The 25993-nt window shown below is 42.9% G+C and overlaps 1 pseudogene; it reads right to left on the bottom strand.

Moving 5' to 3' along the window:
* Positions 1 to 4165: 4165 nt before the first annotated feature.
* LOC143998383 (uncharacterized) lies at positions 4166 to 5803 on the bottom strand (annotated as a pseudogene).
* Between the last annotated feature and the right edge of the window lie 20190 nt (positions 5804 to 25993).

The raw sequence follows: 25993 nt of genomic DNA, 5'->3' as shown, positions 1-25993 counted from the left end.
GAAGGATTACTGAGAAGACACTGGAATTATCGTTCCATTTCTCAAAAGGCCTGGGCTGGGTATTAACCCACAAGCGAGTGTGATCTCCTGTAATAGGAGATCATTTCGAGTCGGTGTGTGTAGAGGTGGAGGTCTTTATCTTTTTCAACTACGACTCTTGGGTGCATCGTGTGTCAATTTCACGTTTGAAAATCACCTTAAAACAGTGGACTATTCAGAACATGATACAATGTCATAATTAATCTATTGTTTTTATTTATGCACGTAGTCATTTGGCATATAAAATATAGCATTATTAAAGTTTATTGCAAGAATTCACTTATATGAAAGCATATCGCAACTTAATATAGAAAGCTGTAAATAGTGGTGGTGTATATGAGAGCTGAAAGTAAGCACCTGGAAGGAAATAAGTTTCAACTCAGATTTAGGCTGGGTTCACACTGCAGCGGTTTATGAGAACGGATGTGATTCGCACCGCACTGCAGTGCAAATCACATCCGATCTCTGTGCGATGCGAGTTCAGCCATACAGATAGTATGGCTGAATTCGCATCGCACACGGCCCAAACTCGCACAGGACCCTTTTTTTGGTCCGCAGCAGAATCGGATCGCATGGGTGTTCACACCATGCGATCTGATTCCTGTCCGAGTTTGCAGCTCGCACTGCGATATGCGAACTGATCTGGGGGTGTCATTAACATTTCACTGACACTCTCAGCAGTTCGCATAGGGCAGTGTGAACTGCCGCCGGGAGGTATGCGATGCGGGAACCCGCTGCGGATTCGCGGCGTTCCCGCATTGCTGCAATGTGAACCCAGCCTAAGTGTTTTTAAAATAGTTTTGGATAGAGGAGTGAACTATATTTGTTTTTTTTTTTTTTGGCTATCTGTGTCCCCATTAGGGAGAACTACTCTCTAAATTTGTCCAGATGACCTTTGACACCAGGACTAAAGGTGATCCATAATTTTGAGTTTTCATCAAAATAGGAATAAAGGGTGTGATAGTTTGGGGTTATTATCTCAATGGTAGTGCTTTCCAGTGAGTTCAGATCACCCCAGAAGTTACATAGTTAGTAAGGTTGAATAAAGACACCAGTCCATCCAGTTCAACCTGAGTGAGTGTCTACAATTGTCCCTATCCCTGTACATTGCACACTCATTGCCAAGGTCCCCATTCATACTAAGGGCCAATTTTGGACAGAAGCCAATTAGCCTACCAGCAGGTCTTTGGAGTGTGGGAGGAAACCGGAGTACCTAGAGGAAACCCACGCAGGCACAGGGAGCACATGCAAACTCCAGGCAGGTAGTGTTGTGGTTGGGATTTGAATCAGCGACCCTTTTTACTGCTAGGCGAGAATGCTAACCACTACACCACTGTGCTGCCCTGCAAGTTCTTTTTGGGCCAGCTAGCCAGCCCACTTTTACTCCAAGCTCCAGCCCCTGATTTGGAAAATACAAAACCCAGAGAAAGATGAAGAAACAGCTTTCTCCACTCAGAACTGACAATCTAGAGCTCTGAATGCATATCTATAAACCCTGAGTCACTTTCTCCTACATTTTCACAGTGGTAGGCCCTCACATTGCCACAAGAGGAATTGTACAAATGAGTACACTTGTTTTGGTGACAACTGTCTAAGAGGCACTTCTCCTTACTTCTGCTAGATTTTCTCTCAATTTGTTTTGTGTTTACAAGACAAGTGAATCTCCCCAATACAACACAGATGGTAAAAAGCCAGACATGGATTTTATTTGTTCATCATTCTCCACCCTATCCAAAATGCAAAAAAAAAAAAAAAAAATAGCTTTAGATACACTTTAGGTTAGATGGCCGGGAAGAGTTGGCTGAGTTAAATTGTCCTCTAAAGAATTTCTGATTGGCCACTCTGGATCATTATATACATTTTCTTTTTGAATTGTGTTACCAGATAATTCCTGAAAGATTTGTTCTCAATAGGCTTATACCTCTATTTTGCACTTACAAACATATTGTTATTATTTATATGTGTTTCTGTAATAAGTAAGAGAGAATGCAACTAAGAAAATTACACCACACACATGCACAAAAGCAACTTTATTATATAGAAAGAAATGATAGTCCCAACACTTGACCATAACTGATGGAAATGTATGAGCAGCAATACCCTTTGGTTTTGGTAATGGAGTTATTTACAAGGAGTAGCATGTAGCGATGACTGAAAGCCTAGAATCTAACCAAAACAGTCCACACCCTTGTAAGAAGCCCACAGAATATAGTCATACAAAACATACTAATTAGGATGGTAGTTCATAGAATTGACTTTATTAGTGAATACTTAGGCCGCGTACACACGGGCGGATTGTCTGCCCAACTAAGTTCGTCAGACAATCCGACAGACAGTCCATTCAAAATTTGCATGAACGGACTTGACCACACACGATGAGCAGACAGTCCGCTGAAAGCGTGCGCGATGACGTGTACAGCACGTACGACGGGACTAGAAAAACGACGTCCAATACACTGCAATGCAACCTTCGGCCGTGTAAATCCTTTCTGAGCATGCGTCATACCTAGTTCGTCCAACTTGCCTACACACGAGCGGACTGTCCGCTGAAACCAAGTTTGGACGGACAAAATCAAGTTTGAACGGACAAAATTTCGGAAATTCCGTAAGACTTTGTTCGTCAGACAGTCCGCTGAAAAAGTTCTGCACTAAAGCAGGTAATAAACCAAGTGAGCTGGAAACTAAATTGTAAGGCCGCGTACACACAAGCGGATTGTCCGCTGAAACACGGTTCAGCGGACTAAGTTGGACAGACAATCCGCCCGTGTGTACGCGGCCTTACAATTTAGTTTCCAGCTCACTTGGTTTATTACCTGCTTTAGTGCAGAACTTTACCAAGGTTCAACCACAGAACTTTAGACCACATATTAACTGGATCTCTCTACCTCTGCTGGTTTGGAAGATTATTCTGTGTTTAGGGTCAATGGCACAGCTAGAGTCTCGAAGCACCATACTGTTTCCATGCAATTCACTTGACTCACCAAGGAAGAACTCACCTTGTTTTACCTCTTGCAGCTAAAGGCCAGTTTTTCAAGGGAACACCAGCGTGGGCCACCACACATTGTCCGTACAACATGTCCAGGCTCTACTTTCTTGGAATGGTGCCATTCCAATGAGCCCGGGCCACTAACACTTGTCACTAGCACACACTACATTCACTTTCCATCTTCCATGTCTATCTGCAGGCTCAACTCCACCTCCAAGGGTCTGCTACACTAATCAGCACCCAAGTCGCAAACCCACATTCCAAGGTAAGCTGTCCAAAGTCTGATGTTAATCAGGGCTCATAAAAGGGGGCTACCACCACTTTACATTCTTACAAGTTCTTATGCATTTAGTCAGGCAAGTAATAAGATGATATACTATACATGTAAGTGTATATGAAAGAAAAAACTAAAATAAATATCGGTAGATAGAATGAACACGGTGCTTGACTTATTATTCAGAGATAAATGAGACAGAAATGTATACGCTTGAGAAGGGAATCAAGCCACTCTTCTGACTGAGCAGAAGAAAAATACTAAATCTTGCAATAATTTAAAACGCCTGACATCCCTTAAAATCAGCATACCATCCAATCTATAACGTTGACATTTGAAACCTGAAGATCTTTCAGTTAACCTTTTTCCCTGTTATTTATATCTACTGCAATGACTGCTGAGTGCCTATCTTACAACTGTTCCTACTGTATGCCCAGAGGTTTGGATGGGATGCCAAATTTCCAATGAGCAATGCTGTATGAGTGGGGTGAACACAGCAGTCAGCTGTTGCTGCTACTTAGAAAAGCCTCAGGCTAATTTCTGCAAGAACGCAGAATTTTGAGTGACAGAAAAGGAGGTGCTTTTATTTGAGGGAAAAAAAGATAATACATTAAAAATAGTAAGGTACATCAGTTTTTTTTTTCCAGTTACAACTGATATTTATTTGAGTAATTCTGTATACAAACTTTCAAAACAATAAAAATTCCCAAAACTGCAGGATATATTAAGGAAATCTCGGTATATCATATAGTCAAAACAAAATCATTCTATTAGCACTCCTGCCAGAGAAATGCATTGATATAAAAACTTACTGACAGACCCACCTCCAAAAAGGTAAGGCCATCTGATGTTTCTGAATAACCGGTTTTGCTAATCCGCCTCTATCTCAACATATGCTTTCATTTTTTCCCAAGCCAATTGTTGAGCAAGGTACTGGTCACTGGTTGATACCACATCCCCTTCATTACTTTGCTTTGCAAACTTATTAGTTGCGGAGTTATCCACATTTTGGGTTTCTCCTACATCGCTCTTGGAATCATTTTTAGGTGGTATTTTAAATGGTCATGAGCTTCTCTTTTTATTACTTTCACTGTGTTTCCTATCTTTATATTGCATTTCGTTCACTTCCATTTCCTCTGAATTCAACTTCTCCATACATTCCCTCTCTGATCTCTCTCCATGCTCCCTCTCTGACCTCTCTCCACGCTCCCTCCATGCTCCCTCTCTGATCTGCCTCCACGCTCCCTCTCAGATCTCTCTCCATGCTCCCTCTCTGACCTCTCTCCACGCTCCCTCCACGCTCCCTCTCTGACCTCTCCCCTGCTCACTATGAAGCCTATCTTTGTTATCTCTCTGGCCTTCTTGCACAATCTCTCTCTATTTTTTCTCCTTGCTCTAGCTTCTGTTCAAAAGGTTGCTGTGACCGATCTTTGTAGTCTTTATCTAACCTTTCTCCATATTCTGTGTACCTATATTCTTTAACATTCCTGTCTCTTCCCTTTCCATCATCCATCCTATCTCTATGTTTCTTGCCTCGTTCTCAGTCCTTGTCATTATGTTTAGCCTCTTCTTTTTTATGCCTACCATCATCTCTTTTTCCATCCTTGTTACTTTTGTGTTCTCTCCTTTCTCTAGCTCCTAGCTCAGAATCTGATTCCTCCCTCTTCCTCTGTTGGTCTTTGTCAGTAGGTTCCCCATGCCTTGGTTTTTCATCAGTCTCTTCCCTCCTTTCTCTGCTGTAATCCCAGAGGGATCTATCTTTGTCAAGACGACTTTCTTCACTCTTTTCTCTCTTTTTTCCCTTATGGTTATCTTTTTCTTCACTGGATGAACTAGAATGTCTCAGTCTATAATAGGTCTTTTCACTTATTTTGACTTGACTTGGACCAGACTTGCATGGAGGCTTTTTGTCTGCGATATCCTCTTCCTCACTGGACTCTGTACCCAAATCACTATCAGCATCAATGTAGCCTTTTCTTCCCCCACAGTCTGATTTAAAAGATGTCTATAAAATTCACTCAGGTTTTTCTTGTTTGGTAACATCAAGAGAAGCTTCGAATTCAGATTCCTTCCTCTCCCTTTCTTCTTCTTCAGACTTCTCTTGCAACTTTTTCTTGTAGGCAGTAATCACAAAAGCTTCCTTATCCTTAAATTCGTCTCCTTCCATCTCACATTCTTTCTGAATCTTTTTCTCCATCCGCTTTTCCTGTTCCTTCTTCCTCACTTCAACAGCTTTTAAGATATTCTGGATATACTTTTTTGTTTTTTATCTTGCCCAGAAAGCAGCTTAGCTGTATCTTCCTCTTTTTTCTTCTGCAGATCATCATATATACTGTCATATTCGTACACAGAGGGATCCTCCTCCAGGACTCTCTGCATCCTCAGCTTGTTCTGCATCATCACTCTCTTCTTCAGGGCCTCCTTCTGTAGACTCTCCCCAACTGAAGTCTCATCATCAGAGTCATCTGCAAATGCTGAGTGCTTAGCTTCTTGGGGAAAAAAAGTCCATACTGTTTCCCTGGAGCAGCCATCTTGATCAATTCTTATGCCATGTACACACGACCAGACTTTCCGGCCGACTAGGTCCGAAGGACTTTTCAGCAGAGTTCCGACGAACTTTCTGAAATGAATAGACTTGTCCACACACAATCACACCAAAGTCCGTTGGATTAGAATGTGATGACCTACGACCGGACTAGAATAAGGAAGTTCATAGCCAGTAGCCAATAGCTGCCCTAGCGCCGGTTTTCATCCGTCGGACTAGCATACAGACGAAAGGATTTTTCGACCAAACTCGGGTCCATCGGAAAGATTTGAAACATGTTCTAAATCTAAAGTCCGTCTGATTTTTAGACAGCAAAGGTCCGATGAAGCCTGCGCACAATCGCATTGTCCGGCAGATTAGTTCCGTCTGACCTTTGCTGCCGAAAAGTCCGGTCATGTGTACACGGTATTAGGCATTTATCCTGCTGTATCTCTGCTTGCTGTGTACAATCCTAGCAAGCCTCAGAGCGGCGCCTTTAATCTCCGATAAAAAAAAAAAATCAGGTACATCAGTTTTTAGTTCAAGGACCACCAAAATTGTGAAAATTAAAATGTGTACTAGAATGTTTATTACCGCTAATAAATCCTTAACACTTGTGCTTTAAAGTGTAACTTTACCCACTTCAGGTTGATAAAAAATAACTAGCAAGGAACATACATTCCATATTAATAATTATGCTACCAAAATCTGTGTGTGCTGTGACTTGACTTCAGCATTGCTCTTCTTTCTTCTTGCTGGAGGCTGCCATTTTGATAAGCCCAGAGCCCCTGAGCAGCAGGTTGTCAACAGATCAGCCAATAGTGGCTCTGATTTTCGGCACAATGCCAAAACTGGAGAGCAACTGAGCATGTGCGGAGCAGGGTAAAACAGTGTATTACTGGATTTAAACTGTATAGGCACTTAATTTTAATGTTTTACATAGCTATACATGGAAAAGGTGCCATCCTAAAGTGATCTAGCAAGACTTAATTTGCTGACTAAAAGTCCAGTATAGGTGACACTAAACTCTGGTTTAAAAACAAATTATTATGTAAGTATGTATTCTTAAACCCCCCCCCCCCCCAAAAAAAAGGTCCCTTCTATTGCTCTCAGCCACCTCCAAATTCCCTTTTACCCCCCACCCTCTGGCTTCCTTTTAGAAGGTGGCTATGTTCATTTCCCATGGTCCTACGGTACTTAGGAACATAGTCACCCCCTCTTGCTCACTCCTAAGATAGGCTATGGAGTATGGAATTTGGAAATATGGGACAAATCAGAGTGATTGTGACTTTGACAAATCAGAATTGATCGGATGCATCCTGGAAGCCCTAAGACCCCTTTCACACTGGGGTGGGAGCGGCGTCGGCGGTAAAGCGGCACTTTACCGTCGTTTTAGCAGCGGTATTCGGCTGATATCGGGCAGTTTTAACCCCCGCTAGTGGCTGAAAAAGGGTTAAAGCCGCCCGCCTGCAGTGGAGCTTTGCCAGCCGTATAGCCGCGCTGCCCCATTGATTTCAATGGGTGGGAGCGGTTTAGGAACGGTGAATACACCACTACTTCACCACTCCAAAGATGCTGCTAGCAGGACTTTTTTTGCCGTCCTGCTTGCACACCGCTCCAGTGTGAAAGCCCTCCAGCTTTCACACTGGAGTGAAAGGGACCGGATTTTTTCAGGCGCAATACAGGAGCTATTTTTAGAGCTGTAGCGCCAGAAAAACGCCCCAGTGTGAAAGGGGCCTAAGAGAAGACAGGGAAGACGTGCAGGGCTTTCAAATCCCTGGGCTGCTGCATTGGCTGTGTGGGCAGTGACAGCTAATCAACCATGACAGCAAGTACTGTCGGGACTGGGATAGGGTGGGGCGCGTGTAGGTGTTAGTTCACCTTTTCATTCACTGTAAAAAAAAGGTGAAATTACACTTATGTGCAAGGTGAACTAGCCCTTAAAGCAGATAGGCTACACTTTTCAAATTTTTCCCGCAATCCATGTGAAATAGATAGGGAAAATGAATGCATGCATACATGGAAAACATTTTGTCCCTTTGGTTGTATCAAAAACCCACTATCCTGCAGAAAACTCCTCTGGTCTTATAAAGGCGGTGCATTCTTCAGAAAGTAATGTCATTTTCTCTTACAAAATGCAATCTCCACGCAAATACTTTCATTTTCTTATCAGCAATGTGGTGTGTGTTAGGGTTGTTCATACTAGGCCGTGCATGTTATGTCAAACAAAACAAAATACAGTGTATCGCAACCAAAAACAAATACAAATAAAAGTCCAAATATAATAAAATTCCACCATTGTGCAACTTTCAGTGACAGTTCATAAATTTCCAGTGACTTCAGTGACCACCAACTCTAGCTGGAATGCCTGCTCACCTCCAAAAGATGACCACACTACAGAGTCCCACACGCCTGTGATTATATCTGTCAGGGTGCCTTGGGAAAACAGCTCCTCCTCCTGGTGTTCCTGGACAAGACAGACCTCCTCCCGGGTTCTCACTATGTGGACCCCACCGCAGAGTCACACACGCTTAGTGTAATATCTCACGGGATATTTCGGGAACACGAATCCTCATCACAGTGCACATAAACTGCTCAGACCTCTTCCCGGGATCTTATTCAGTCATGTGTGGCCATATAAAACAAAGGCAAACCATAGTGTTCTCTGCTAATAACATTTATTAAAACTGTAACTTAGGGATACAATACTCACATACAAATGTTAAAAACATGCATTTAATCAATCATGATGTGAACGGAGAAAACGTCCTGAATGGCGACACCTCACAGGTGTAAGGTGTCGCCATTCAGGACGTTTTCTCCAAATTTTGTTATATTTGGACTTGTTTTTGGTTGCACTATACTATATTTTGTTTTGTTTGATATATTGATATATTGAGAGCCACATGTGAATACATCACAATAATCCTATTAGTAGGCTAGTTACATTATATATTGATTTCACATTATTATATAGATTATTGTGCTGATTATATATTTTTATCACTATTTGTGCATGTTATGTGCCTTATAACACGTGAGTGCTGGTTTGCATTGTGCAGAGGTGGTGCAGTGCATTGCTACAATGTATCGCACTGTTTACTCTTTTTTTTTTACTTTATTGAAGTATCATAAAATGGCACTTCATTTAACTCTATGCACAACAAACCACTTGGGGACCGCCCACCGGGGATGTACGTGATTTTTTTGAAGAGGGATATCTCGGTAACGGCAGCAGCTGCTGCCACAACCGAGATGTCCATCTCTTCAGGCGGCGGTCCTCTGTACGATAACGGTGGTCTCCGCGGCGGATTCGCCGCGAGATCACCGCTATCGGCGGCGGGAGAGGTGCTCCCCCCCCTCCCGCCGCCCTCCCGCACCTTCCGCCGCTTACCGGAGCCGTCGGTAGCGGCGGAGGCGATCGGGTCCTTCCATCTGCTGGGCATAGAGACAAGTGAGGCTAAGATGGCCCCCACTCGTCTCTATACCATAGCAGGGCGGAAGCGACGTCAAAACGTCACTTCCGCCCATACCTCTTAAAGGTATATTTTTTTTTAAATGTCAGATTTTTTATTTTTTTTTGCATTTTAGCCCAAATATGAGATCTGAGGACTTTTTGACCCCAGATCTCATATTTAAGAGGACCTGTCATGCTTTTTTCTATTACAAGGGATGTTTACATTCCTTGTAATAGGAATAAAAGTGATCCATTTTATTTTATTTTTAAAAACAGTGTAAAAATAAATAAAATCAATTAAAATAAATAAGAAGAAAAAAAATTTTTTTTTTAAAAACACCCCGTCACGACGAGCTTGCGCACAGAAGCGGGCGCATACGTGAGTAGCGCCCGCATATGAAAACGGTGGTCAAACCACACATGTGAGGTATTGCCGCGATCCGTAGAGCGAGAGCAATAATTCTAGCCCTAGACCTCCTCTGTAACGCAAAAAATGCAACCTGTCGAATTTTTTAAATGTCGCTTATGGAGATTTTTGAGGCTAAAAGTTTGACGCCATTCCACGAGCGGGCGCAATTTTGAAGCGTGACATGTTGGGTATCAATTTACTTGGCATACCATTATCTTTCACAATATAAAAAAAATTGGGCTAATTTTACTGTTGTCTTATTTTTTTATTCAAAAAAGTGCATTTTTTTAAAAAAAAGTGCGCTTGTAAGACCGCTGCGCAAATACGGTGTAAAAAAAAGTATTTCAATGACCGCCATTTTATTCTCTAGGGTGTTAGAAAAAAAACAATATAAAATGTTTGGGAGTTCTAAGTAATTTTCTAGCAAAAAAAACAGTTTTAAACATGAAAACACCAAATCTGAAAAAGAGGCCTGGTCCTTAAGTGGTTAAGTTGCAATGTGCTGTAGTACAATTTAATGCATTGTTGCACTACACACTCAAAGCCCCTGTGTGATGTGAACATGGAATGTGGGCGGGGCCAGTCCCCCTACAAATGGGGGTACCATTCACCATGTACAGGCTCATCTATGCCTGTGACCAGTTGGGGATCGCATACATGTGAATATCAAACATTGTGGCGGTTTCCTGGCTTAGGGATGAGTTATAAACTGTGTGCAATATTTTATTACACGGGACCCCTCTGTAGCATGCTGTCCTGTGACACTACACATTGAGTATGTGGGAATGATGCTAGATCACTACTATTGCCATTGGAGGGTCTTATCCCTATTTTTAGTATATCAAAGGAAAAAAATCGTATGTGATGGGATTCTAATTACCCCTCCAATGAGCAAATATACACTCGCAAACTATTTAAAAAAATATATAACATATCTATATTACAGTGAGAGAAAAAAGTATTTGATCCTCTTCTGATTTTGTACGTTTTCCCACTGACAAAGAAATGATCAGTCTATAATTTTAATGGTAGGTTAATTTTAACAGTGAGAGACAGAATAACAACAAAGAAATCCAAAAAAATCCCATTTCAAAAAAGTTATAAATTTATTTGAATTTTAATGAGGGAAATAAATATTTGACCACCTATTAATCTGCAAGATTTCTGGCTCTCAGGTGTCTTCTATACAGGCAATGAGCTGAGATTAGGAGCACTCTCTTAAAGGGAGTGCTCCTAATCTCAGCTTGTTACCTGTGTAAAAGACACCTGTCCATAGAAACAAACAATCAGATTCCAATCTCTCCACCATGGCCAAGACCAAATAGTTGTCCAAGGATGTCAGGGACAAGATTGTAGACCTACACAACACTGGAATTGGCTACAAGAACATCGCCAAGCAGCTTGGTGAGAGGGTGACAACAGTTGGTGTGATTATTCACAAATGGAAGAAACAAAATAATCTCCCTTGGACTGAGGCTCCATGCAAGATCTCACCTCGCTGAGTTTCAATGATCATGAGAATGGTGAGGATTCAGCCCAGAACTACATGAAAGAATCTTGTCAATGATCTCAAGGCAGCTGGGACTATAGTCACCAAGAAAACAATTGGTAACACGCTACACCCTGAAGGACTGAAATCCTGCAAGATCCCCCTGCTCAAGAAAGCACATGTACAGGCCCATCTAAAGTTTGCTAATGAGCATCTGAATGATTCAGAGGAGAACTGGGAGAAAGTGTTGTAGTCAGATGAGAGCAAAATCAAGCTTTTTGGCATCAACTCAACTCGTCATGTTTGGAGGAGGAGAAATGCTGTCTATGACCCCAAGAACACCATCCTCACCGTCAAACATGGAGGTGGAAACATTATGCTTTGGGGGTATTTTTCTGCTAAGGGGGCGGGACAAGTTTACCGCGTCAAAGGGACAATGGACCGTCAAATCTTGGGTGAAAAGCTTTTTCCCTCAGCCAGGGCAATGAAAATCGGTCATGGATGGGTATTCCAGCATGACAATGACCCAAAACACATGGCCAAGGCAACAAAGGAGTGGCTCAAGAAGCACATTAGGGTCCTAGAGTGGCCTAGCCAGTCTCAAGACCTTAATCCCATAGAAAATATGTAGCTGGAGCTAAAAGTTTGAGTTAACAAATGTCAGTCTCAAAACTTTAATGACTTGGAGAGGATCTGTAAAGAGGAGTGGGACAAAATCCCTCCTGAGATGTGTGCAAACCTGGTGGCCAACTACAGGAAACGTCTGACCTCTGTGATTATGCAAATCAATTTATAACTTTTTTGAAATGTGGTTTTCTGGATTTTTGTTGTTGTTATTCTGTCTCTCACTGTTAAAATAATCTTCTCATTAAAATTATAGACTGATCATTTCTTTGTCAGTGGGCAAACGTACAAAATCAGCAGGGGGATCAAATACTTTTTTCCCTCCCTGTAAAACAATTCAGCTTTAAAAACCCATCCTTATACATATGAGGTCCAATCTACCACTTGTCTTCTATTAGAGGGGACAGGGAATAATGGCATGGAGATCCTCCCAAGACATGAGTTGTAGGTGCCACACTTCAAGTTCATGTACCATACTTTATGACCAGCTGCAATGTACCTTGCACCAGTTCTTGGTTACCCATAGGAACTGCATTCCTCCTCCTTGTCTTGCCAAGTACACCCTTTGTAGTGGCTTTGCTTCATACTCTCCATATGTCTTACTGACCCTGTTCTTTCATATGTTAGAGACCATCATGCACCCCTTCAAATTACTTCAGAATAGGCTAAACCTCTTTACCCTGACAAAAAACATATACAGTGGGGACGGAAATTATTCAGACCCCCTTACATTTTTCACTCTTTGTTATATTGTAGCCATTTTCTAAAATCATTTAAGGTAATTTTTTTCCTCATTAATGTACACACAGCACCCCATATTGACAGAAAAACACAGAATTGTTGACATGTTTGTAGATTTATTAAAAAAGAAAAACTGAAATATCACATGGTCCTAAGTATTCAGACCCTTTGCTGTGACACTCATATATTTAACTCAGGTACTGTCCATTTCTTCTGATCATTGCCTGAGATGGTTCTACACCTTCATTTGAGTCCAGCTGTGTTTGATTAAACTGATTGGACTTGATTAGGAAAGCCACACACCTGTCTATAACACAAATATCCTGGACGAAAACCTTCTCAAGAGTGCTCAGGACCTCAGACTGGGCCGAAGATTTACCTTCCAACAAGACAATTACCTTAAGCACACAGATAAAATAATGAAGGAGTGGCTTCACAACAACTCTGTGACTGTTCTTGAATGGCCCTGCCAGAGCCTTGACTTAAACCCAATTGAGCATCTCTGGAAAGACCTCAAAATGGCTTTCCACCAACGTTTACAATCCAACCTGACAGAACTGGAGAGGATCTGCAAAGAGGAATGGGAGAGGATCCCCAAATCCAGGTGTGAAAAACTTGAAGCATCTTTCCCAAAAAGACTCATGGCTGTATTAGATCAAAAGGGTGCTTCTACTAAATACTGAGCAAAGGGTCTGAATACTTAGGACCATGTGATATTTCAGTTTTTTCTTTTTTAATAAATCTGCAAAAATGTCAACAATTCTGTGTTTTTTCTGTAAATATGGGGTGCTGTGTGTACATTAATGAGGAAAAAAATGAACTTAAATGATTTTAGCAAATGGCTGCAATATAACAAAGAGTGAAAAATGTAAGGGGGTCTGAATACTTTCCGTCCCCACTGTATGCGGCCTCACTGGACTAGACTTTTTTTTTTGCCATGGTGCCGCAAATATGTCTTCTCCCAGCACAGAGACTGGGATCTCACCGAGAGCCCCGAGTCACCCACTAACGATTGGGACCTGGAACTCCCGGTTCTGGTTTACCCGATTGCTGTGGTAGCCTCTGATTAGCTACCACAGTGATCAGTCACTGTGAAACCTGTCTCTGTGTTTTTCTCTCTGTCGATCGACGGGAATGATACATTATATAATGTGTAAAAAGAAAAAAAAAAATTATATAGTATAAAATAACTAATAAAGAAAAAATACCTAGATCAAGGTCTGATCTAGGTCAGTGCCAGGGTTAGTGTTTGGGTCAAGTAAGGGTCAAAGGTCAGGGTCAGCATATTTTGGGCAGGATTTATTCTTTTTTTAACCACTTCCTGCCCACCATATAGTAATATGACATGACAAGTGGTTATCCTGACTGGACGTCATATGACGTAATCAGGATAACAAGCTGGCACGCGCCCGTGGCTGCACACGCCGATCGTTGATGTGGTGTGTCAGTCTGACACACTGCATCTCCGATCTGGGCAAAGAGTCTCTGACGGAGCCTATTTGCCACATGATCAGCTGTGTCCAATCACAGCTGATAACGGTGTAAAAAGGAAAAGCCGAGTATTGTCTTTTACTAACTCGCGTCTCACAGACACGAGTAGAGGAGAGCCATTGGGGGGGGGGGGGGGGGGGCTGCGATAGAGCCCACACATGATCAGATTTTCCAACAATATAATCCGATTGGACCTTTTCCATCTGAATTTCTGACCGTGTGTACAAGGCAATACACATTTACAAAATAATCTGGAGTGGGTGACTGGGGACAAAGAGAAGCCTAACTTATTAAATACTTTCTTCAGCTCTGTGTATACAAAGGAGCATGGGGGAGCTCATGTCCAAAATGGGGGTGGTATTGACACAGCCCCAAATCCACAATGGCTCAAAGTGATATGGTCCAGAAATATTTGGACAGAATAAAGGTGGATAAAGCACCTGGACCTGATGGCATCCACCCACGGATCCTAAAAGAATTGAGCTCTTTAATTTCAAAGCCATTGTATCTAAGTTTTAGGGACTCATTAATGACAGGAATAGTACCACTGGATTGGCACAGGGCCAAGTAACTATAGACCTGTTAGTTTAACTTCTATAGTTGGGAAGATACTGGAGGGATTAATAAAAGACCACATAGACGAGTTCTTGCAGGAAAAAAATATTTTAAGCAACAGACAACATGGATTCATGAAAGACGGAAGTTGTCAGACAAACCTGATTTCTTTTTATGAGGTGGTAAGTAAAACCTAGGACAGAGGGGTGGCGTGGATGTGGTATACTTGGATTTTGCAAAAGCGTTCGATACAGTTCCGCACACACGGGGCATGTGTAAGGTAAAGTCTACAGGTTTGGAAATATCAGTTTGTAAATGGATAGGAAACTGGATAAAAGACAGAATTCAGAGAGTAGTGGTTAATGATTCTTACTCTGAATGGTCTAAGGTTATCAGTGGTGTACCCCAAGGTTCAGTGCTGGGACCCTTACTTTTTAACATCTTTATAAATGATATTGGGTCTGGGATCAAAAGTAACATTTCCGTCTTTGCAGATGACACCAAGATATGCAGTAGAATAACGTCCTTACAGGATGTCTCCAATTTACAAGCCGACCTCAATGCTCTGTTTAATTGGGCGACTACCGTATATACTCGAGTATAGGCCGACCCGAATATAAGCCGAGGCCCCCAATTTACCCCCAAAAAAACTGGCAAACTTATTGACTCGTGTATAAGCCGAGGGTGAGACATGCCTGTCCATCCCTGTGTGTGTGTCCGTCCATCCCTGTGTGTCCGTCCATCCCTGTGTGTCCGTCCATCCCTGTGTGTCCGTCCATCCCTGTGTGTCCGTCCATCCATCCCTGTGTGTGTGTGTGTCCATCCATCCATCCATCCCTGTGTGTGTGTGTCTCCATCCATCCATCCATCCATCCCTGTGTGTGTGTGTCTCCATCCATCCATCCATCCATCCCTGTGTGTGTGTGTCTCCATCCATCCATCCATCCATCCCTGTGTGTGTCTCCATCCATGTGTGTGTGTGTGTGTGTGTGTGTGTGTGTGTGTGTGTGTGTGTGTGTGTGTGTGTGTGTGTGTGTGTGTGTCCAGCCTACCTTTGTCCCGAGCCTCCGTCCCGTGCCTTGCCTCCTTGCCTCCGTCCCGTGCCGTGCCTTGCCTCCTTGCATCCGTCCCGTGTCGTGCCTTGCCTTGCCCCCGTCCCGTCCCGTGCCGTGCCGTGCCGTGCCTTGCCTTGCCTCCGTCCCGTGCCCTCTTCGTCGGCGGCCATTGTAAAGTTCAAAAGCTGCGCCGCCGCCTTCGCCTGTGATAGGCGGAACACTGAATTTCCCAGCAGCCTGTGTTCCGCCTATCACAGACGTCGTATCATCCTCGTCCGTAGTACGAGGATGATACGATGTCCGTGATAGGCGGAACACAGGCTGCTGGGAAATTCAGTGTTCCGCCTATCACAGGCGAAGGCGGAGCCGGAGGCGCGGCTTTTGAATAGAATGGCCGCTGTCTGTCTGCTCGACACGCTGATCGAGCGGGCAGACAGCGATGACTCGAGTATAAGCCGAGGGGGGCACTTTCAGCCTCAAAAAAGAGGCTGAAAATCTCGGCTTATACTCGAGTATATACGGTATGTGGCAGATGAGGTTTAATGTTGAGAAATGTAAAGTTATTCACTTGGGGGCTAAGAATATGCATGCATTATACATTTTAGGGGGAATACAACTGGGGGAATCCAAGTGAAGAAGGATCTGGGGGTTTTGGTAGATCATAAGCTCAATAATAACATGCAATGCCAAGCTGCAGTTTCCAAAGCGAGCAAAGTCCTTTCCTGTATTAAGAGAGGTATGGACTCCAGAGAGAGAGATATCATTTTGCCCCTGTTCAAATCATTAGTAAAACTTAATCTGGAATATGCAGTTCAGTTTTGGGCACCAGTTCTCAAAAAGGATATCAGGGAACTAGATAAAGTGCAGAGAAGGGCAACCAAACTGATAAGAGGCATGGAGGAGCTCAGCTATGAGGAAAGATTAGAGGAACTGAATTTATTCACTCTTGATAAGAGGAGGTTAAGGGGGGATATGATCAACATGTACAAATATATAAGGGGTCCATATAGTGAACTTGGTTGTCGAGTTATTCACTTTACAGTCAACAAAGAGGACAAGGGGGCACTCTTTACATCTAGAGGAAAAGAGATTTCATCTCCAAATACGGAAAGGTTTCTTCACAGTAAGAGCTGTGAAAATGTGGAATAGACTCGTCAGGTTTTTATATAGCGCCAGGGACCCCCATATACTACCTAATAAAAATTTTAACCCCCTGATTGCCCCTAGTTAACCCTTTCACCAGTGATCACCGTATAAGTGTTACGGGTGACTCTGGTTAGTTTGCTTTTTATAGCATCAGGGCAACCACCATTTATTACCCAATAAAGGTTTAACCCCCTGATCACCCGGCGGGTGATATCAATTATGTTTTAGGGTCAGGGTCTGCGTCGCCCCAGGCAGTGCTAGGTTAGTGCCAGTACCGCTAACACCCACACGCAAAGCATAAACCTCCCGTAGTGGTATAGAATCTGAACAGATCAATATCTGATCTGATCAGATCTATACTAGCATCCCCAGCAGTTTAGGGTTCCAAAAAACGCATTGTTAGCGGGATCACCCCAGATACCTGCTGGCACCTGCGTTTTGCCCCTCTGCCCAGCCCACCCAAGTTCAGTATCGATCGATCACTGTAACTTACAAAACACTAAACACATAACTGCAGTGATCGCAGAGTCAGGCCTGATCCCTGCGATCGCTAACAGTTTTTTTTGGTAGCATTTTATATTTAAATCCGGAAGGCAGTGCTTGGTTTTCGGGGTCCCGTACGTGGCTAGGCTCCCAAAAAGTCCCCCACATGTGGTATCCCCGTACTCGGGAGAAGCAGCAGAATTTATTTTGGGGTGTAATTTGACTTATGCCCATAGCATGTGTGAGCAATATATCATTTAGTGACAACTTTGTGCAAAAAAAAACAAATTGTAAAATTCCTGCAACTTGTGGCAAAATATAAAATATTTCATGGACTCAACATGCCTCTCAGTAAATAGCTTTGGGTGTCTACTTTCCAAAATGGGGTCATTTGGGGGGGTTTTGTGTTATTTTGGCATTTTATGGCCTTCGAAACTGTGATAGGTAGTGAGGAGTGAAATCAAAAATTTGCACCCTTAGAAACCCTGAAGGCAGTGCTTGGTTTTCGGGGTGCCGTACGCAGGTAGACTCCCAAAAAGTCCCACATATGTGGTATCCTCGTACTCAGGAGAAGCAGCAGAATATATTTTGGGGTGCAATTCCACATATAACTATGGCATGTGTGAGCAATATATCATTTAGTGACAACTTTTTGTAAACTTTTTTTTTTTTTTGTGTCATTATTCAATCACTTGGGACAAAAAAAAAATATTCAATGGGCTCAACGTGCCTCTCCACAACTTCCTTGGGGTGTCTACTTTCCAAAATGGGGTCATTTGGGGGGTTTTGTGTTATTTTGGCATTTTATGGCCTTCGAAACTGTGATAGGTAGTGAGGAGTGAAATCAAAAATTTGCACCCTTAGAAATCCTGAAGGCAGTGATTGGATTTCGGGGTGCCGTACGTGGCTAGACTCCCAAAAAGTCCCACATATGTGGTATCCTCGTACTCAGGAGAAGCAGCAGAATATATTTTGGGGTGCAATTCCACATATAACTATGGCATGTGTGAGCAATATATCATTTAGTGACAACTTTTTGTAAAAATTTTTTTTTTTTTGTGTCATTATTCAATCACTTGGGACAAAAAAAAATTAAAATTAATGGGCTTAACGTGCCTCTCCACAACTTCCTTGGGGTGTCTACTTTCCAAAATGGGGTCATTTGGGGGGGGGGGTTTGTACTGCCCTGCCATTTTAGCACCTCAAGAAATGAGATAGGCAGTCGTAAATTAAAAGCTGTGTAAATTCCAGAAAATGTACTATAACTTTTGCGCAAACCAATAAATATACGCTTATTGACATTTTTTTTACTAAAGACATGTGGCTGAATAAATTTTCCCCTAAATGTTGGACTAAAATTGAGTTTATTCGATTTTTCTTATAACAAAAAGTAGAAAATATAATTTTTTCTCAATATTTTCGGTCTTTTTCCATTTATATCGCAAAAAATAAAAATCACAGAGGCAATCAAATACCATCAAAAGAAAGCTCTATCTGTGGGAAGAAAAGGATGCAAATTTCATTTGGATACAACATTGCATGACTGCGCAATTACCAGTTAAAGCAGTGCAGTGCGAAATTGTAAAAAGACCTCTGGTCCTTAGGCTGTTTATTGGTCCGGGGCTGAAGTGGTTAATAGCATCTTCCATGGTATGTCAGTTTACTCCCAATGTCTTCCAACTGGCGCAGTCCTACTCAGTGCCCCATAGTAGCTGGAGGTTACTTATTTAGGCTTGTCTCTGTTTTCTTCCTATTCAGGAAGGTCTCTGTGTGCATAGCTCTCCCCCTTTTTATTTACAGCACAGGGAAGAGGGTAGAGCCCAGAAAAGACCGGGAAACTGCAGAGACAGGTTTAATCCCTTCCCAGCCTAGGCAGCCTGTCTAACTTGCTAAGAGAAAACATTCCCCTTGTAGGTAACCTAAAATAGTTTTTCCTGTGTCCTTTGCTTTTTTCATCTGTGCTGATCAATGTTGATCAACGAATCTAGTGTGAATGAGCCCTTAAATTGGTGCTATCACTACACTTTTCCTACATGTTTGTTTTCAGCCTTATCTAAAATCTGGTGGATAGCTATCAAAATAGCAGAAAATGCGGAAGGAGATTTGAGGACAGTTTGGGGTGGAAATATATATATATAGATATATATAGATATATATATATATATATCTATATATATATATAGTGACCAAGGTGTCACAACCCTTAATTCCTTTAATGAGACAAGAGCATTGGAGAACTCTCGGCTTTACCTGGTATAAACGCATTCTTGCACATAGCGTTCCACCTCTGGGTAAATTAAACAAGCTGTGTACATTGTGCTCTGTAGATGAGTAACAGGATGTGGCACTCTTTGGTTTCTGGGCAGAGGCATGCCACTGTGTTTTGTGTCTATTAGTAATCATCATATGATACAGTATCTCACAAAAGTAGTGAGTGTACAGCTTGTATAGCAGTGTATATTTGCTGTCCCCTCAAAATAGTTCAATACACAGCCATTAATGTCTAAACAGCTGGTGACAAAAGGGAGTACACCCCTAGCTGAAAATGTTCAAATTGGGCCCAATTAGCCATTTTCCCTACCCAATGTCATGTGATTTGTTAGTGTTACAAAGTTTCACCTATGAATGGGGAGCAGGTGTGTTAAATTTGGTGTTATCGCTCTCACGCTCTCATGTTGGTCACTGGAAGTTCAACATGGCACCTCATGGCAAAGAACTCTGAGGATCTAAAAAAAAGAATTGTTGCTCTACATAAAGATGGCCTAGGCTATAAGATGATTGTCAGGACCCTGAAACTGAGGTGCATCACGGTGGCCAAGACCACACAGTGGTTTAACAGGACAGGTTCCACTCAGAACAGGCCTCACCATGGTCAGCCGAAGAAGTTGAGTGCACGTGTTCAGCGTTATATCCAGAGGTAGACTTTGGGAAATAGATGTATGAGTGCTGCCAGCATTGCTGCCGAGTTTAAAGGGGTGGTGGGGTCAGCCTGTCAGTGCTCAGACCATATGCCACACACTGCATCAAATTGGTCTGCATGGCTGTCGTCCCATAAGAAAGCCTCTTCTAAAGGTGATGCACAAGAAAGCCTTGCAAACAGTTTACTGAAGACAAGCAGACTAAAGACATGGATTACTGGAACCATGTCCTGTGGTCTTATGAGACCAAGATAAACTTATTTGGTTCAGATGGTGTCAAGCGTGTGTGGCGGCAACCAGGTATGAAGTACAAAGACAAGTATGTCTCGCCTACAGTCAAGCATGGTGGTGGGAGTGTCATGGTCTGGGGCTGCATGAGTGCTGCCAGCTCTGGGGAGCTACAGTTCATTGAGGGGACCATTAATGCCAACATGTACTGTGACATACTGAAGCAGAGCATTATCCCCTCCGTTGACTGGGCTGTAGGGCAGTATTCCAACATGATAATGACCCTAAACACACCTCCAAGATGACCACTGCCTTGCTAAAGAAGCTGGGGGTAAAGGTGATGGACTATCCAAGTATGTCTCCAGACCTAAACTCTATTGAGCATCTGTGGGGCATCCTCAAACGGGTGGTGGAAGAGCACAAGGTCTATAACATTCACCAGCTCCGTGATGTCATCATGGAGGGATGGAAGAGGACTCCAGTGGCAACCTGTGAAGCTCTGGTGAACTCCATGACCAAGAGGGTTAAGGCAGTGCTGGAAAATAATTTGGACATTTTCACTTAGGGGTGTATTCACTTTTGTATCCAGCAGTTTAGACATTAATGGCTGTGTGTTGAGTTATTTTGAGGGGACAACAAATTAACACTGTTATACAAGCTGTACACTCACTACTTTACATTGTAGCAAAGTGTCATTTCTTCAGTGTTGTCACATGAAAAGATATAATATAATATATACAAAAATGTGAGGGGTGTACTCAATTTTGTGAGATACTGTAATTCAGGAGACATAGAAAAGAGGCTTCATTTTATACTGACTAGTAGTTTGTGATATCTTCCTATTATCCAAAACCTATTGTTGCATAATTAGTTTCTGCAACGTTGAATGGGCACCCCAATCTGTGCCTGCTCTCTGCCCTATTATTCCAGCTGCCTATGCTTGGCATGGACTGTGCACTATTCATTGCCAATTGCTTGCTTTCTCGCAACTGGGAGGTGGTTGTGCATGCATAGTGTTTTTGTCATATTGGCTAGGGTGCAGAGTGGGAATGTTGGAACTTGGTGTGACAGCAGTAGCTGCCAGCGCACACATGAAGCTACAGCCCACTGGTTGCCAACCACTGATCTGGACCATGTTGTTGGAATGGCAGTGAGGCTCTCTGCTTGCCTCACCCTCTCCTTTGTGACAGAGATGCATTCACGTGGGCTGCCCACCCTTTGTCCCAGCTTTGTTTTCATGTTAAAGCTGTGTAAATCTGTCAGAGCAAGAAACAAAAAATGTATGTAGAGATACTTCTGCAGGAGCGGCTTGGTAGTTAGAACCTCAGCCCCAATGACACACCAAGTGAAAGGGGTGTTCCAGCTGTAAAAATAAGGGCACTAACCTGTCCAGGGCGCCCACGATGTCAGCCCCCTGAGGCCGATCCGTCCCTCATATCGTGTGCTGGCGCCGCCATCCTCTCTAAGGGAAACAGGCAGTAGAGCCTTGCGGCTTCACTGCCCGTTTCTCTACTGCGCATGTGCGAGTCCCCTGGTGCTTTCTGAATGGGCGGCTGTCTTCTGTGACATACACAGGTCCCAGAAGACACCGCGCCCAAATTTCCCAGAAATCAACGTGAGGAGGAGAAGACTGAAGATCACCGTGGAATAGGAAGTGGCAGATTAGGATGATCTGCCAAGCAACAGGTATTTCTGGTAAGTATAAAAAAAAAAAATTCAAATGTTTTTTAATGTATTTAAAAGGAGAGTTTTTATGTATTTTTTTTTAGGGTGGACCCCCGCTTTAAGCAAATGGATACTGCACTGCTACTGGAAGCACCAATATAGATACCCTGCACAAAACTAAGGTTCAGTATCAAAAATCAAACATCAGGCTGGTTAGTGGAAAAGGAACTCCATATACATAGCCACTTTAGAGTGTACACTATATGAATGGTAGCAATGAAATTTAAACTCCCTAAAGATGTACCTCTTATTATGAACAATAGGCAAAGTTCTTTCAAAGCTGCTATCTGAGTAATCAGTCTTTTGTCTTAGTTTTTCAACCTGGCTAGCGTTGGGACCCAGTCTCTACAGTGGTGCACATGAGTACACTCCCAGTAAAGTCTGCAGGCAGTAAATAATGCTGCTAGTTAGATGGCCAGTTCCTATGTGCTTAGTCTAGCAGCAACAGGTTAATGGCAACAATGTCCTTTCACCAGTCCTAGCGATGCAGCAACAGGGGTCCTGCTGTTGAGAGGCCAGCTCACTTCTGGATCTGCCTGGAGTTACTATGGTCTTTAGCACATGGTTGCAGTATGTGAATATACATCTCTCACTCTCTCTTTATACCCAGCTCGCATTGGTGTCAACTTTTAAGTCGCTTGAGCTCCTTCTGTTTGTCAGCTCCCCCTGGTGGATAGAGGTGAGGTAGTGTTAACCCATTCAGCTGAAGTCAAGTGGAGACAAAGAAAACACTGTAGCAAAGTTTTCATGAATATCACTTTAAATATGCCAAATGTCAGGATCACGTAGTGCTCCTGCTCTTCATTCCAGCATCCGGGGGTTGGCTGTTGCCTGTTGCATTCCCCCTGTCTATGTTCACCTGCAAGGTGATTGATCTGATCAGTCACCTGATATATGAAAACTGAACACTTTATCCCTTGCTTGTGATAGAGACAGAGTTACCTGCATTGTTCCTGATCAAGCCTCCCATATGTCTGCCCTGCTTTGCTGTTGGATTCCCCTGTGTGTGACCTGGATTGGATATTGTACTATTCCCTAAACTCAACCTGCCTTTTACCTAGACTGTCATTGGATCAGATATTGGACAATTTCCTGAACTCAGCCTGCCTTTTACCTTGACTGTTATAGAACCACGCTGTCTGCTAAACTGCAAGTAGTCTGTTGTTTGCGCTGTTCACGTCTGCACTGGTGGGGTGGCCAGGCACTATAGCATTCTGTATAAGTGCTGGGGGCAACCAAGTACCAGTAAGCCTGCTTGCCTTAAGGGAAAGGTGGCAGCTATAGGTGAAGCACACATTTTGCTAGCTATCGTGTCTGAGCACCTGCATTGGGTAGACATGACATTCGTGACACCAGGTAAAGGTGAAGTATCACTCTAAGAATCTCAGATTAAGTATCCCATAAACTGCTTTGGAAAAAAACAAAGGGCAAACAGATTCCAGGTAAAGTATGTACCTTTAAAATGGAAAGCAACTAATTTGTTCCCTGAATGTCTCAGGTCTAAAGTGGGGGTGTGTAGAAATCCTATCTAGCAGGGAAGCAAAGAGGGGAATCCTGGTATCCTGCAGGCAGGGTTGATAAAGGCAGTAAGGAAGTTAGCTTTCAGCAGTGGATGGGATATAGTGTCTGTGCATAAAGGTATAGGCCTGTACTGTAACTGTTCTAGACTCTAGGAACTGGATGCAATGACAGTCTTGAATGCAATGGCAGCGCTGTGTGGTTTAAAAACCCTCTCAACCAGTTCCATAGAGCAGCAGGGTGGAGCGATGACCTTACATGTGAAGGGGGGCACCCTTGCCCTCCTCTGGGATGGCTGTGAAGGTGGCGATAACCCGGTCCATCTGTCTGTACATTCACTACCTGCCCCCCAGGATGATCGGCTTCTCTGGCAGTCTTTGCAACTTCCCGACTCAGCTTAATCTGGCCTGAACCTGCGTGGATGCGCTCTATCTTACATCTGGCCTCCAACACAGTCTCTCCCATCTACTGCTATGTTCCTGGGTTTTTCCCTTTTTAAATGCTCCCTCTCCTTTGCCAGTCCTCCTGGGCGTGGACCTGTAGTTTAGGTCCAACTGATCTGAATGAAAGAATGCTGCTTACAGCATACAAATCCCAGAGTTCCCAGCATTTCTGAGTTGTGAGATAACTAAGTTGCAGGACACTGCCATCTTGTGGCAAAAGACAGTTCTGCAATACAGTAACATAGCATAGTTTTACATTTGGAAGAAACTCCTGTCCCCTTTCCTCCTTAGTTGTCCCCAACTCTGTTCTGATGTAATGAACACTATAAATATTATTATTATAGGCACTAAATGGAGCTGACAATCATAGGAAATAGGAAAACACCTATATGCATTTTTTGAATCAAGTGAACCCCTTTTCCCTTCCACCAGGATCTGAGAAACTCTGGGCTACAGACAGTGCTGGATTTATAGAGGATTAAAAGCAGTGTGACAAGCTTGATAAGCTCTTCACTGCGCTGCTTCTCTTTTCACTGTGCAGTCGCAGGTGGGTGGCAGCTTAGAATATATAATATTAATGGGCTATTCTTTTACTTGAGGTCTAATTTAAACACTTGCCAACCACGCTATAGCCAAATGACGGCTACATCGTGGATGGCTAGTTCTGGAAGGCCGTCATAAGAACGCCCTCCCATGGTTGTGCCTGGAGGACACTGCTGATCACAGATTAAGGTAAAGAGCCAATCAGCGGCTCTTTACCATGTAATCAATTGTGTTCAATCACAGCTGATCACGGATGTAAATAGAAGCCGGTTATCGGCACTTCTTTCCTAACGCTGACAGCATGAGGAGAGGAAAAGAGAGCCAACAACCGGCTTCTCTAAAAGGGACATGTACACTGATTATCAGTGCAGTCCCAACAGTTCACACCAGTACTGCCAATCTGTGCCCATCAGTGTTGCAAATACTTGCCCACAAGTGCTGCCAATCAGTGCCACCTCTGTGTCACCCATCAATGCTGCCTACCAGTGCCCATCAGGGCCACCTCATCAGTGCCCCCAATGCCGCCTCATCAGTACCCATCAGTGCAGCCTAACAGTGCCCATCAGTACCGCCTCATCAGTGCCACCTATCAGTGCTCATCAGTGCAGCCTCATCGGCGCACATGAATGAAGGAGAAAAATTACCTGTTTGCAAAATTGTATAACAATCTATGAAAAATGTTGTTTTATTTTTAAAAATTTTCAGTCTTTTTTCATTTTGTTTAGCAAAAAATAAAAAATCCAGCAGTGATTAAATACCACCAAAAGAAAGCTCTATTTGTGTGAAACAAATGATAAAAATGTCATACGGGTACAGTGTTGCATGACCGCGCAATCGTCATTCAAATTGCGACAGTGCTGAAAATTGGCCTGGTCAGGAAGGGAGTAAAAATGCCCAGTGGTTAAGTGGCTAATATAAAAACCGGGTGCACTGGTCCTGAATGACAACTATGAGCTTCCATCACGTGAGCAGATATTTGCAGTCAGCATCGTAAAAAGAAAAAGAGCGGTTTTGCACTGAAGTGCAATGTTTAAAATGGTTTAAAATGACTAGCTATACTGTCTGTTTAGTGAAAGCACAAACTATTCAGTGCTGTAAAATATTCATTTTCTATTATGTGTACATTGCTCATCTTTGAAAATCTGTACCTCCTTTTCATCTGTATGCATGAAATAGGCAGAGAAGGCTGAAACTGAATCAATTACCCGATTGCTGCCCTTCTGAAATGTATATATAGCTCTGCAAAATAAATAAGTGGCATTCACAGTCATTTCTGGGAATTTACATACAGGGTCACTATAAATTGTGCGTTAGTGGTTTTTATGATTGTCATTAAATATCAACA

Source organism: Lithobates pipiens, unplaced genomic scaffold, assembly GCF_037356315.1.
Source record: "Lithobates pipiens isolate NorthernLeopardFrog02 unplaced genomic scaffold, aLitPip1_a1.2 Scaffold_19, whole genome shotgun sequence".
NCBI classification, from domain to species: domain Eukaryota; kingdom Metazoa; phylum Chordata; class Amphibia; order Anura; family Ranidae; genus Lithobates; species Lithobates pipiens.
Note: the sequence above shows the minus strand (reverse complement) of the source record. Positions and strands in the feature narration are given on the sequence as shown.